The sequence below is a fragment of the Hemitrygon akajei genome, chromosome 23, assembly GCF_048418815.1.
Source record: "Hemitrygon akajei chromosome 23, sHemAka1.3, whole genome shotgun sequence".
In the NCBI taxonomy this organism is placed as follows: Eukaryota; Metazoa; Chordata; class Chondrichthyes; order Myliobatiformes; family Dasyatidae; genus Hemitrygon; species Hemitrygon akajei.
Window position 1 is genome coordinate 27,158,466 of NC_133146.1, and position 13,390 is coordinate 27,171,855.

A 13,390-nucleotide genomic window follows, 5' to 3' on the forward strand; every position below is an offset into this window, starting at 1 on the left:
CTCAGCCAGATTTTCAATCTCCTTCTTAAATGCTGATTCATCACCACATTTAATTTAGCTCACGAGAGTGGTGTCATCAGCAAACTTGAATATGAGTGGAGCTGTGCTGAATTCAAGGTTTAGAATAGTCTCTCCTCAAATATTTCAGCATTTTACTGATGAAATGCATGCACAATCTGAAGGATAGTGATGAGATAGTGACACAAATTCTGAAAATCACCAGAGTTTGACAAAATGGATTTGTGATTGTTGACCTGTTTTTGTGACAGTGCCATTTGATAATTACATTAAGATTTACTTCTTATTCTGGTGTTAAACCTGATTGGGTGTGGATTTTGGGTGTTCCCTATATAACATACACTACGCAGACACATTGTTAGGCGACCTGCTTGCTAATGCAAATATCTAATCAGCCAATTATGTGGAGGCAAATCAAAGCATTGAAACTTGCAGACGTGGTCAAGAGGTTCCGTTATTGTTCAGACCAAACATCAGAATGGGGATGAAATGTGATTTAAGTGACTTTGACCATTGACTGATCGTTGGTGCCAGGCGGGGTAGTTTGGTATCTCAGAAGCTGCTAACCTCCTGGGATGTCCACATACTACAATCTCTAGAGATCAGAATCAGGTTTATTATCACCGGCATGTGACATGAAATTTGTTATAGAGAATGGTGAGAAAAACAAAAAAAAGAGCTTTGGATGATTATGCCTTGTTAATGAGAGAGGTCAGAGGAGATTGGCCTTAAGGGTGTGAACAGAATATCATCTTTGAATGCACAGTTCATGGAACTTTGAGATGGGTGGGCTGCAACAGCAGGAAATCACACACACAAAATGCTGGTGGAACACAGCAGGCCAGGCAGCATCTATAGGGAGAAGCGCTGTCGACGTTTCGGGCTGAGACCCTTCATCAGGACTAACTGAAAAGAAAGATAGTAAGAGATTTGAAAGTAGGAGGGGGAGGGGAAAATGTGAAATGATAGGAGAAGACCGGAAGGGGTGGGGTGAAGCTGAGAGCCAGAAAAGTGATTGGCAAAAGGGATACAGAGCTAGAGAAGGGAAAGGATCATGGGAGGGGAGGCCTAGGGAGAAAGAAAGGGGGAAGGGGAGCACCAGAGGGAGATGGAGAACAGGCAGAGTGATGGGCAGAGAGAAAAAAAGCTAAATATATCAGGGATGGGGTAAGAAGGGGAGGAGGGGCATTAACAGAAGTTAGAGAAGTCAATGTTCATGCCATCACATTGGAGGCTACCCAGCCGGTATATAAGGTGTTGTTCCTCCAACCTGAGTGTGGCTTCATCTTGACAGTAGATAAACATGGATAAACATATCAGAATGGGAATAGATAGATAGATGGATAGATACTTTATTCATCCCCATGGGGAAATTCAACTTTTTTCCAATGTCCCATACACTTGTTGTAGCAAAACTAATTACATACAATACTTAACTCAGTAAAAAATATGATATGCATCTAAATCACTATCTCAAAAAGCATTAATAATAGCTTTTAAAAAGTTCTTAAGTCCTGGCGGTTGAATTGTAAAGCCTAATGGCATTGGGGAGTATTGACCTCTTCATCCTGTCTGAGGAGCATTGCATCGACAGTAACCTGTCGCTGAAACTGCTTCTCTGTCTCTGGATGGTGCTATGTAGAGGATGTTCAGAGTTTTCCATAATTGACCGTAGCCTACTCAGCGCCCTTCGCTCAGCTACCGATGTTAAACTCTCCAGTACTTTGCCCACGACAGAGCCCGCCTTCCTTACCAGCTTATTAAGACGTGAGGCGTCCCTCTTCTTAATGCTTCCTCCCCAACACGCCACCACAAAGAAGAGGGCACTCTCCACAACTGACCTATAGAACATCTTCAGCATCTCACTACAGACATTGAATGACGCCAACCTTCTAAGGAAGTACAGTCGACTCTGTGCCTTCCTGCACAAGGCATCTGTGTTGGCTGTCCAGTCTAGCTTCTCGTCTAACTGTACTCCCAGATACTTGTAGGTCTTAACCTGCTCCACACATTCTCCATTAATGATCACTGGCTCCATATGAGGCCTAGATCTCCTAAAGTCCACCACCATCTCCTTGGTCTTGGTGATATTGAGACGCAGGTAGTTTGAGTTGCACCATATCACAAAGTCCTGTATCAGTTTCCTATACTCCTCCTCCTGTCCATTCCTGACACACCCCACTATGGCCGTGTCATCAGCGAACTTCTGCACATGGCAGGACTCCGAGTTATATTGGAAGTCTGATGTGTACAGGGTGAACAGGACCGGAGAGAGTACGGTTCCCTGCGGCGCTCCTGTGCTGCTGACCACCGTGTCAAACCTACAGTCTCCCAACCGCACATATTGAGGTCTATCTGTCAAGTAGTCCACTATCCAATCCACCATGTGAGAGTCTACTCCCATCTCCGTTAGTTTGTGCCTTAAGATCTTGGGCTGGATGGTGTTAAAGGCACTAGAGAAGTCAAGGAATGTAATCCTCACAGCACAACTGACCCCATCTAGGTGAGAGAGTGATTTGTGCAGCAAATACGTGATAGCATGGGAGTGTGGACTCTGGGTGATCCTGCTTTCTCTGGCGGACAGAGCGTAGGTGTTCAGCGGAACGGTCTCCCAGTGTGCGTCAGGTCTCACCAATATATAAAAGGCCACACCGGGAGCACGTACACTCAGTGGCCACTTTATTAGGTACAAGAGATACCTAATAAAGTGGCCACTGGGTGTATGTTAGAAATATATAGAAGAAACCTGTCACACACATTCAAGGCACAATCTTTTGCTAAATTAATTCAAACATAGTAAAAATTCCATTAAAAGGCAGTACATCAGCATTAAAATGGGTAAACCATAGTTCAAGAAACCAGTCCAGTACTCGTTTTACAGTTTAGTCGTACAGAATCAGACTTAGCTGAAGAAGTACTAATCTTTTAATGCCTGTGGGTGACAGACGTGCTTCAGCGGATCCAGCCTATGGCTGCATTTAGAACTTTGCCTTCTAATGAAACTCGGCATTTACTTACATTGGTGATAAGAGTGAGGCTCGGAAATTGGGATTTTAAAGTGTAGAGGCATTGGTTCAACCGCACGACTGCGGAGAAGGGACACTTGCAGTTGGAACGTAGTTGTAGACTTTTGGCAGATACAATTGACATTTGTTTACTGCGCTCCGCATTTTGCCTAATTGCTCTCGCGAATGACGATCTGTCAAGAAATATCCCGATTTGTTTCTTTCTGAAATTGGAAGAAATAGATTTTTTTTTTTAAAATGGGGCAGACTGTCAGAAATTATTAGAGAGTGAAATAGCAAAGATTATGCTAAAATACAACATAATTTCTGCACACGTAAAATCACTTCGGTCGTTTACTACGATTTGTCAAACCGGACGAAAGAAGTGTATGCAACGACCCTCCCAAGTATTAATTTTGTATTGTTTGGGAACTCGTCAGTTCAAAGAAGCTCTACTTTTGCGAGTTCCACATATAGCAGAGTAATATTTCGCCATGGTAAGATATTTAAAAAGCATGAATTTATCATTACTTTGTTATTACAATTCATTGCTATTGGTTAATAGGTACAGATGTGAAGGTTTTGCCAAATTAAGTCCAACACCCTACAGATGAACAATATCGTGCAATTTATGAAGCAGATGTTTTTTGAGGTAGTACTGAAAGGCCATACGGAGGGAATGTCATCATGCTCTCACAACAGACCAGCAGCAGCGCACACTTTTCATGAATGGTTCTGCATAGTGGATTATACACGGGAGGATGGTAGGCGCCGACGTCACAAAGAACCGCGCGGTTGGCTGACTCCCGGCGCGCACACAGTCGCGCGCGGGGGGAGGGGGAGGAGGACTCAGCACTGGCTCTCCACACGCGCGCGGCGCGCCCCTCCCCCTGAGACACAGCCGCTCGTCAATGCCGTCCGCCCGCCGGGCTGCTCCTCACTTGACGGAGGCTGAGGGGGTGGATGGGCAAGAGGCAGAGCGAGCCGTGCAAACCGAGTCCACCGGCGGAATGAGATAATAGAAACCCACCCGCCGTTACCGTCCGAATTGGGGACAAAGAGAGCGCGTTGCAGAAGAGAGAGAGAGAGAGAGAGAGAAAAAGAAAGGAGACGGCGAGGAAGCGGGAGTAAGGTAGGGAGCGGCTGGGAGGGCGAAGCGGGATACCCGCCAGCGGAGGTTTCGGCTACTCGGAGATGGGGTGGGGTGGGGGGGGGGAGATAAGACGGTCGCAGGCTGGAGGGTTGAGTAAAGTTTGTGCTAACCCTCCGAGAGCCAGTTCCCCCCAGCGCTCCTGGAAAACTTGTCGCTACACTCGTGAGGTGCGAGGGGTGGGCTCTTCCCCCCGCGGCCGGAGTTGCGCCCGCTCTGTTGTCCGTTACTGTGGTAACCGCCCCTGGGCCAGCGGTTGACATCCCATCCCGAGAGTCGGATGTGGGTTGTCCGGGAGCGTCGCTTCCCCGCTCTCGCCCTTCCTAGACCGGGATGCTTATTCCCAGAGGAAGTGTGCGACCGGCCAAATTTATGTTGACCGACGTGACCTGTGGTAAAAAAAAACCCAAGGGGGTTTAACTTGAGCCAAGGCAGTACTTCTTTTTAAACTCCCCAGCTTTTCACTCCCGGGTTGTTGACAATCTCTGGAATAGTCCCGTGGATTCACACCGCACACTTTAAAAAAAAAAGTTTTTAGTTGGAACGGCTAGTCTTTAAACGAGGCTTAATTACATTTATTGAAGTAGTAAAGTTTCTCAAATCAGCAGCAACTTATTGTTAACAAAGATCTGCATAATTAGCTGCATGTATTCACACTCATCATCCTCTAAATTCCAAAAATGCAATCAGGTTCAAATGCATATACCTAAAACAAATTTATCTTTAATGTCGGGACATGCAATTTGAATTTGGTAGCGTTTCCTTCTATTGATACTGGAATTGTTTGGGTATCTGCGCTCGAATCTAACTGTATTTTCGGAATTTAGGGGATGATAGGCGTGAATATTTAGGGCATTTGAAATTTCTGTTGCTATTTTAGTTGGAGCATTATTCCATTTGTTCCAAGGGGTTTATGCACCACTAAAGTTGAGAAAGGAATTGTAGAAGAGTGTTGTGTCTACGCCCATTGCCCCATTGCACAATTTAAAGGCATAATTTCCACAGATGTTCCCCGACCTGCTGAGTTCCTCTGGCAGTTCACATCGTAATTTGAAGGCGATTGTGCATTTTTTAATCCAGTTGTATCTGTACAAAAATACAAGTTTAGAGATATCCAAACTTGAAATGCACATTTTGTTTTGCGGGAATAGATCTGATATAGATTATTGTTAGGAGCTGATGGAAAACTGGGAAGCTAAACAACAAGAGATTGTTGTTTTGACGTGTGACACCTGCACCATAGGTGGGTTAGTAATACATTTGTAACAGCTGTGTGCTATGCAATTCCCATTTGTTTTCTTCCAGCTTGTTGATTCAGTAAAGTTTACTGTGTGCAGTTGTGCTATTTTATTTAGCAGGACTCCACCTTTTGGAACATTTTTTTCCTTTGAATGATGGCAAACAAAATTACCCAAGGGATTTGGGGTGTGGTGATTAAGACAGATGACCAAAGTTTACTGAAATAATTTGTTATTTATTCAAGAAAGAATACCAGAATTTGGAGACATATAGAACATAGAAATCTACAGCACATTACAGGCCCTTCGGCCCACAATATAGTGCCGACCATGTAACCTACTCTAGAAAATGCCTAGAATTTCCCTACTGCATAGCCCTCTATTTTTCTAAGCTCCATGTACCTCTCTTAAGAGTCTCTTAAAGACCCTATTATATTCACCTCACCATCATCGCTGGCAGTGCATTCCACACATCCACCACTCTGTGAAAAACTTAGCTCTGACATCCTCCCTGTACCTACTTCCAAGCACCTTAAAACTATGCTCTCTCATGTTAGCCATTTCAGCACTGGGAGAAAGCCTCTGGCTATCCACATGATCAATGCCTCTCATCATCTTTCACCTCTATCATAGCAGGTGAAAAGACCATTATGATTTTGATTGTTCAGTAAGGCTAAATACGGAGGAGGGCAGGTATCTTATAGGCTGGAGGAGATGGGGAAGGATTTGAAGATTGGAATGAGAAATTTAAAATGGAACTGTTCCTTGACCAGGAACCTTTGAAAATCATCAGATACAGGTGGTGGGTGAATAGATCTGGATGAGAATAAGAGCAGTTTTTATTGTCAAAAAATGATATGAATAAATTTGCTTAAGAACCCATATGAGAATATGACAGATGATCAAACATTTGCTAAAATGGTGTTTTTCTGTAGTATTGTTTGGGGACAGAACTACAGAAATTAAGGCCACAACTGATGAAGAGCAGATGTGTTGAATATAGGGAGGGTATTGGAGTTTAAAAAAAATACATATTTGCAGTTGTTTCTGCAACAGATAAATTGAGAAAGGTGCATTCAGCTGATTGTGGAGTTGTAACTAGGCATTGTTCATGAAGATTACCTTGAATTTTAAAACTATATTGGGTCATAAGCAGTTTAGTTTGGCCCCTGCTAGTAAGAGGGTTGAAGTCGAGGACTTGGGAACAGTATTTTTCCTTCGTAGACTTCAACAAAAAAAAAACTATTAGTGTCTTAGATTTGGGTTTCATCTACATTGATGCATAAGCTAGCACTTTCTGGGTAGGACCATATGGCAGCTTTTAAATGAGTAATGGGTAGTGAGAAAAGATAGATCCTAGGGGTACAGTAGAGATAGATAGATAGATACTTTATTCATCCCCATGGGGAAATTCAACTTTTTTTCCAATGTCCCATACACTTGTTATAGCAAAACTAATAACATACAATACTTAACTCAGTAAAAAAATATGATATGCATCTAAATCACTATCTCAAAAAGCATTAATAATAGCTTTTAAAAAAGTTCTTAAGTCCTGGCGGTAGAATTGTAAAGCCTAATGGCATTGGGGAGTATTGACCTCTTCATCCTGTCTGAGGAGCATTGCATCGATAGTAACCTGTCGCTGAAACTGCTTCTCTGTCTCTGGATGGTGCTATGTAGAGGATGTTCAGAGTTTTCCATAATTGACCGTAGCCTACTCAGCGCCCTTCGCTCAGCTACCGATGTTAAACTCTCCAGTACTTTGCCCACGACAGAGCCCGCCTTCCTTACCAGCTTATTAAGATGTGAGGCGTCCCTCTTCTTAATGCTTCCTCCCCAACACGCCACCACAAAGAAGAGGGCGCTCTCCACAACTGACCTATAGAACATCTTCAGCATCTCACTACAGACATTGAATGACGCCAACCTTCTAAGGAAGTACAGTCGACTCTGTGCCTCTCTGCACAAGGCATCTGTGTTGGCAGTCCAGTCTAGCTTCTCGTCTAACTGTACTCCCAGATACTTGTAGGTCTTAACCTGCTCCACACATTCTCCATTAATGTAGAAGCAGACAGAGCAACTATTACAGGTCTCTCTGCACCCATGGGCAAGAAAAACATCAAATCAGTTTGCTAGTCACAATTAAAAATTCTGTGGATGTCAATGCTTTTGTCTTCTAGCACTATTGGTATCTGTAGCATTGGTCGGTTTGCTGTCCACAGAATGTTCAGCATTGCCTCCAACTCAACATTATCATCAACAGTGGGATAAATACATTCTTACAGATCTTACTCAGGTTTGGTGATCGTCAGTTATCTGCATGTTATTGTTGCCCTGTGTGAGCAGCAAAGGATTTCATTCTATCACTAGAAATGTATGCAGTAATTCTCTCAAAACCTTTCTTCATTTGTTATTCTTGTTTGGGGGTGAGGCTGGAGGGGAAAATGGCTTTTTAGTATTTGCTGCTGCAGTGGCTTAAGTACAGTTTTATATCACCTATAGAGACAAGTGAAATCAAGGCAAAATAAGCTGTATACATTACCAGAATGGATTGACCTTTGAACACACTGAAGAAATTTTAAAGTAGGCATTCACATTCTCTTGACTGAGATACTCCATTTTACCTATTCATTGTTTCCTATGACTGGAATCTGATGTTTTCTGCATAACACTATCCTGTCTAAGGCTAATTCTACATGGCAGTGAACTAGATGGTAAAGCTGAGATAAAACAAGAAATTAAAATAACTAGAGGGTTAGCTGTTGAGCAAGAAAAGTGTGCCTTTCAAGGGTTGTCATGCATCTACTTTTCAATGAATATTTGCAATGTAAAACCACCACCAATACCACCCATTCCTATTTACATTCAGCTTGGATTCAGTTTAATTCTTTTATTTATCACATGTACATTGAAACATACAGTAAAATGCATCATTTGCATTAAAATCAACATAACCCAAGGATGTACTGGGGCAGCCTGCAAGTGTCGCTACATGTTCCAGCACCACCATAACACACCCACAATATTCCACAGAACAATACAAGCAGAAACAACAACAGCAAAACAAGCCCCTCCAATAGCCAGACAGTCCTCCAACCCCAGCACAGGCCGTCTTTTGCTTCTAATTTCCTACAAGCTCAGACTCGCAGACAACAGGCCTTCAACTTCCTCAGTGGGCTTGCAAACCGTGGGCTCCAGCGATTGGGCCTCAACTTCTGATAGGCTTTTGTGATTCAATCTTTGGTATTGACCCCAGGATTCAATAATGATGATCCCAAACTCTTGCATGATTGTTTAAAAAATATTGATACCAATATTAAGTATTTAACTGTACTATAATGGTTTTATTCCATCTGGTGTGGTGAACATGACTCTTGTACTTTTTGCAAATGATATTGCACTGGGGATATAACCCTTTCCACCTTCTTGAGCAATAAGCTAACTAATAGGAAATGGCCATGAATGCTGGCAAGTACTATGTCTATAGCTTTGCATGGTGCAGGATATTGAAAGTTAAATGGTTGCAAAATTCAGAGGGCACTTGACCTAACTGAGGCTTCATTTTGATGTCCAAATCTATACGTAGTTAGTATTAAGTAAAACTGGTACATTTAAACATAACATGGGCATGCTATTATTTAATGCAGGGCTATGGCTGCTGGGATAGTCACAGTACAAGACCACAGACTTGGATATTTAGGACTTGATTCCTTTTGATGTCTGGGTCACAGAAATACAGATAAATGTGCCCATATAGCATGCTCATGTGGTATCTTGTAATGTTCACAATATTACAGTAAAAGTTCAGTTTTATGCAGACCCTTTAGAGACAATCTCCTTTGAAAGTTACTTTGCCATTTTGAGCTGATGATACACCTTTGTCAAAAAAAAGTACTTTTTAAGGTCATTTTAATCCTGCATCTGTAACCAGATAGTAGAAATCTGAACCAAGAAAAATCTATATAACTTGAATTTTCTTATGTCAAATACATTAATTGCTAGCTGATAGTTATCTGAGTTTTAAAAATGCTTTATTTTTCCATCAACGCATACTGCACGACAGACTAAAGTTTTATGCGTACTGTGTGAAACTTTAAGAATTGGACTCAAAGATTACTATAACTATCTTTCTAATTACTGCCCAAATCTTTTCACTGAGTGCAAAAGGGTTGGTAGATGAAACTGAGATATAGATTTACAGACCTAATTAAATAGTGGAATAGTATTGAGGGGCTAAGTAACTTGGGTTCCTGTAACAAGAGAATTGAACAAATTGAAGTACAGCTGTAGATTCTGGGTTAGAGACTATCAGTACTGTGGTTTGCAAACAGTTTATTTCTGTACAAGCAGTGAAAGAGTCTGAAATGAGAGTACAGAGTTTCTTTTGGAGGTTAAGACATTGGTGTCATTATTTTGTTCACAGGAAATTGAAATTTAGGCTTGGCTGTCCTTGAAGTTGTTTGACAACACAGTTTGAGTAATGGAGATGTATAGCTGAGTGTCATTTAGATACATAATGAATGAAAGAGTGATAGGGCAGTAAGAAAACTACAAATGCAGTTCAAAGGTTATTGGGGTATGTTGGAGATTATGGTGTGAGGATGAAAGTAAAAGTATTGCTGATGTAGTTGTAAATCTGGCTGAGTTGCACAACAGAATAGAAATGTAGGAAGATAGGATGGTAAGCAATGTCTCAGTGCAAGAAGGAAACCACATCAGTCAGAGTCATGAAGGATGTTTTGTGGTATTTTGTATGGCAGTATGAAAGCCTGATTAGAGCAGTTCGAACATAGATCTGTAGAAGAATTGGGCATAAGTTTGAAATGTAACAAGGGGACTGAGGTTGAAAGTGGGTTGGTAGTTGCAAAGACTTTGATATTGTCCAGGAAGGGAGCATTAACCGAGAGAGAAGGAATGTTTACCTTGTCACCTAGAGCATAGTATTTTCAATTAGGAAGAAGTTACAAGAGAGCTGGAAATGAATTTCTTAGATGAAACCATTGAAATTACATAAAAGACTGTTTGAAAAATCAGTGAAACGCAGTATGTCAGACTTCTAGCAGAGGAGGTTTGTATTGATCAGCATGTGTGAGAAAGGGGGATCTGAGCAAATGGTTTTAGTTTTATGAGTTGGATTGAAACTTGTTCAGCTTCTTCTGATATTAAAAGATGAAAAATGTTCATTTTGTTTTTCTCCAAGAATACCTGATGATATTATTTGTTTACTGTTGTGCTACTGATTTGCTCTGGAGGCTTGTCATTATAGAAGAGAGTAGATAATGCATTTGCCCATTTGTTATCCCTTGTATATTGCATCAAATACTTTATGGAAAAATCATAAAATCAGGAAATTACAACCTAAGGAACCATACAGTACATCGTTCCTATGTCATTTTGGAAAGAGCAACCCAACCTCATCTCAAGATCTTTGCAGATTGCAGCTCAGTATTGTTTTAAATAAGATGATGTCTAACTTTGCGTAGGAAAATAGATCTTTTACGTTAACCATCTAAACCCCTCATGACTTTATACACCTCAATAAAGTATTTTGTAAGCTCTGAAACCAATGAGCTTAGTTAATTCAATTTCTGTCATAATTTTCCATTCCTGGTGATATCCTCATAAATCTTTGCATCCTCTTCAAGTCGGTCACTGGTCAGTCACCAGTGGTGTGCCTCAAGGATCTATTCTGGGAACCTTACTCTTTGTGATTTTTATAAATGACCTGGATGAGGAAGTGGAGGGATGGGTTAGTAAGTTTGCTGATGACACAAAGGTTGGAGGTGTTGTGGATATTGTGGGGGGCTGTCAGAGGTTACAGCGGGACATTGATAGGATGCAAAACTGGGCTGAGAAGTGGCAGATGGAGTTCAACCATGATAAGTGTGAGGTGGTTCATTTTAGTAGGTCAAATATGATGGCAGACTGTAGTATTAATGGTAGGACTCTCGGCAGTGTGGAGATTCAAAGGGATCTTGGGGTCCAAGACCATAGGATGCTCAAAGCAGCTGTGCAGGTTGACTCTGTGGTTAAGAAGGCATATGGTGTATTGGCCTTCATCAATCGTGGAATTGAATTTAGGAGCCGAGAGGTAATGTTGCAGCTATATAGGACCCTGGTCAGACCCCACTTGGAGTACTGTGCTCAGTTCTGGTTGCCTCACTACAGGAAGGACGTGGAAGCCATAGAAAGGGTGCAGAGGAGATTTACAAGAATGTTGCCTGGATTGTGGAGCATGCCTTATGAGAATAGATTGAGTGAACTCGGCCTTTTCTCCTTGGAGCGACAGAGGATGAGAGGTGACCTGATAGAGGTGTATAAGATAATGAGAGGCATTGATCGTGTGGATAGTCAGAGGCTTTTTCCCAGGGCTGAAATGGTTGCCACAAGAGGACACAGGTTTAAGGTGCTGGGGAGTAGGTACAGAGGAGATGTCAAGGGTAAATTTTTTACTCAGAGAGTGGTGAGTGCATGGAATGGGCTGCCAACAACGGTGGTGGAGGTGGATACGATAGGGTCTTTTAAGTGGCTTTTAGATAGGTACATGGAGCTTAGTAAAATAGAGGGCTATAGGTAAGCCTAGTAATTTCTAAGGTAGGGACTTGTTCGGCACAATTTTGTGGGCCGAAGGGCCTGCATTGTGCTGTAGGTTTTCTATGTTTCTATGCTTTGTCTTTCCTCCAAGTTGGCCAGAATTAAATGTCTGGGGTGGCACAGTAGCACAGTGGTTAGTTAGCACAATGCATTACAGTACCAGTGACCTGGATTTATTTCCCACTACTGTCTATGTGGAGTTTGTATGTTCTCCTCATGACTGCATGGGTTTCCTCCCGCAGTCCAAATACATATTAGTTGGTAGGTTATTTGATTGTAAATTGTCCCAGATCACGCTAGGGTTATATCAAGGGTTGCTGGTTGGTGCGGCTGGAAGGGCCTATTCTGCACTGTATCTCAATAATAACTTACTAAACCTGTGGTTCAAAGACTTCAGGAAGGCATGATGAACTCTGGGTCACAGTGAAGAGATACAACATGGGCCAGAAGCTGATCCAAACCATCGAGCAGCTCTACACCAAAGCTAGTAGTATGGTATTTGTTCAAGGCACAGTTGGAGAGTGGTTCCACACGTCAGCTGAGACTGATGAGGCTGGCTTCTTTTACGTGTGCTATTCAATATTTTCCTGGAGCAAGTAATGACAGATGCCCTGGAAGACCATATTGGCACAGTCAGCATTGGAGGACAGATTATAACAAAACTCAGGTTCGCTGATGACATTGATGGGCTGGCAGGAAGTGCAGATGAGTTGGCCTGCCTTGAGAACTGTCTGGATGATACATCTACTAGATACGGCATGGAGGTCAGCACAGAGGAAACCAAGCTGATGAGCGACAGTGAGGAGCCAATCACACCAAAAATCAGTCAGTGGATAAGAACTAGAGACTGTCAAACAGTTCAAGTATTTTGTCGTCATCATCAACCAAGAAGGATCAAAGCCTGAAGTCCTTGAAAGGACAGCCCAAGCAACAGCAATGCTGGCCAAACTAAAACTAATTTGGAGACACAATAACGTCACTCAGGTGCAAGTTGAAAATCCCACATGCACTGGTGCTCTGTATCTTCTCGTATACCTGTGAATTATGGACTTTGATAACAGAGGTCCAAATAGATCCAGGTGGTAGAAATGAGATGCTTCAGAAGGCTCCTCAGGATCTTCTATACGTTCAGATCATGTCTCAAGTGACGAAGAAGAACCATCATCTAGTATATAAGACACTATGAAGATCTACTGTCCACAGTAAAGAAGAGAAAACTGAGATGGCATAGCCACATAACAAAATCAAGTGGGTCTCAAAAGACTATTCTTCAGGGAATGGTGCAGAGAAAAGAAAAAAGGGAGACAGAGGAAGAAATGGACAGACAACATTGCAGAGTGGACTAGAGAGAGCTTTGCTGCAACCCAGGCACCCGCCCACAA

At 42.2% G+C, this 13,390-nt stretch overlaps 1 protein-coding gene and 1 long non-coding RNA gene across 3 annotated transcripts in view; one reads left to right on the plus strand and one right to left on the minus strand.

Moving 5' to 3' along the window:
• Positions 1–2,925: 2,925 nt before the first annotated feature.
• On the minus strand, positions 2,926–4,542 carry LOC140715293 (uncharacterized). The gene is made up of 2 exons (XR_012096100.1): positions 4,287–4,542; positions 2,926–3,247 (listed from the first exon to the last, which is right to left on the minus strand). It is a non-coding gene; the product is annotated as an uncharacterized lncRNA (long non-coding RNA).
• The window catches only part of rhobtb1 (Rho related BTB domain containing 1), a 68,157-nt gene continuing 58,626 nt past the window's right edge, over positions 3,860–13,390 (plus strand). Inside the window, exons 1-2 of one of the 2 annotated variants that reach the window (XM_073027251.1) lie at positions 3,860–4,155; positions 7,595–7,710. The gene's annotated coding sequence lies outside the window, so the exon portion shown is untranslated. The remainder of the gene's footprint in view (positions 4,156–7,594; positions 7,711–13,390) is intronic. The other variant, XM_073027250.1, reaches the window with a different exon arrangement.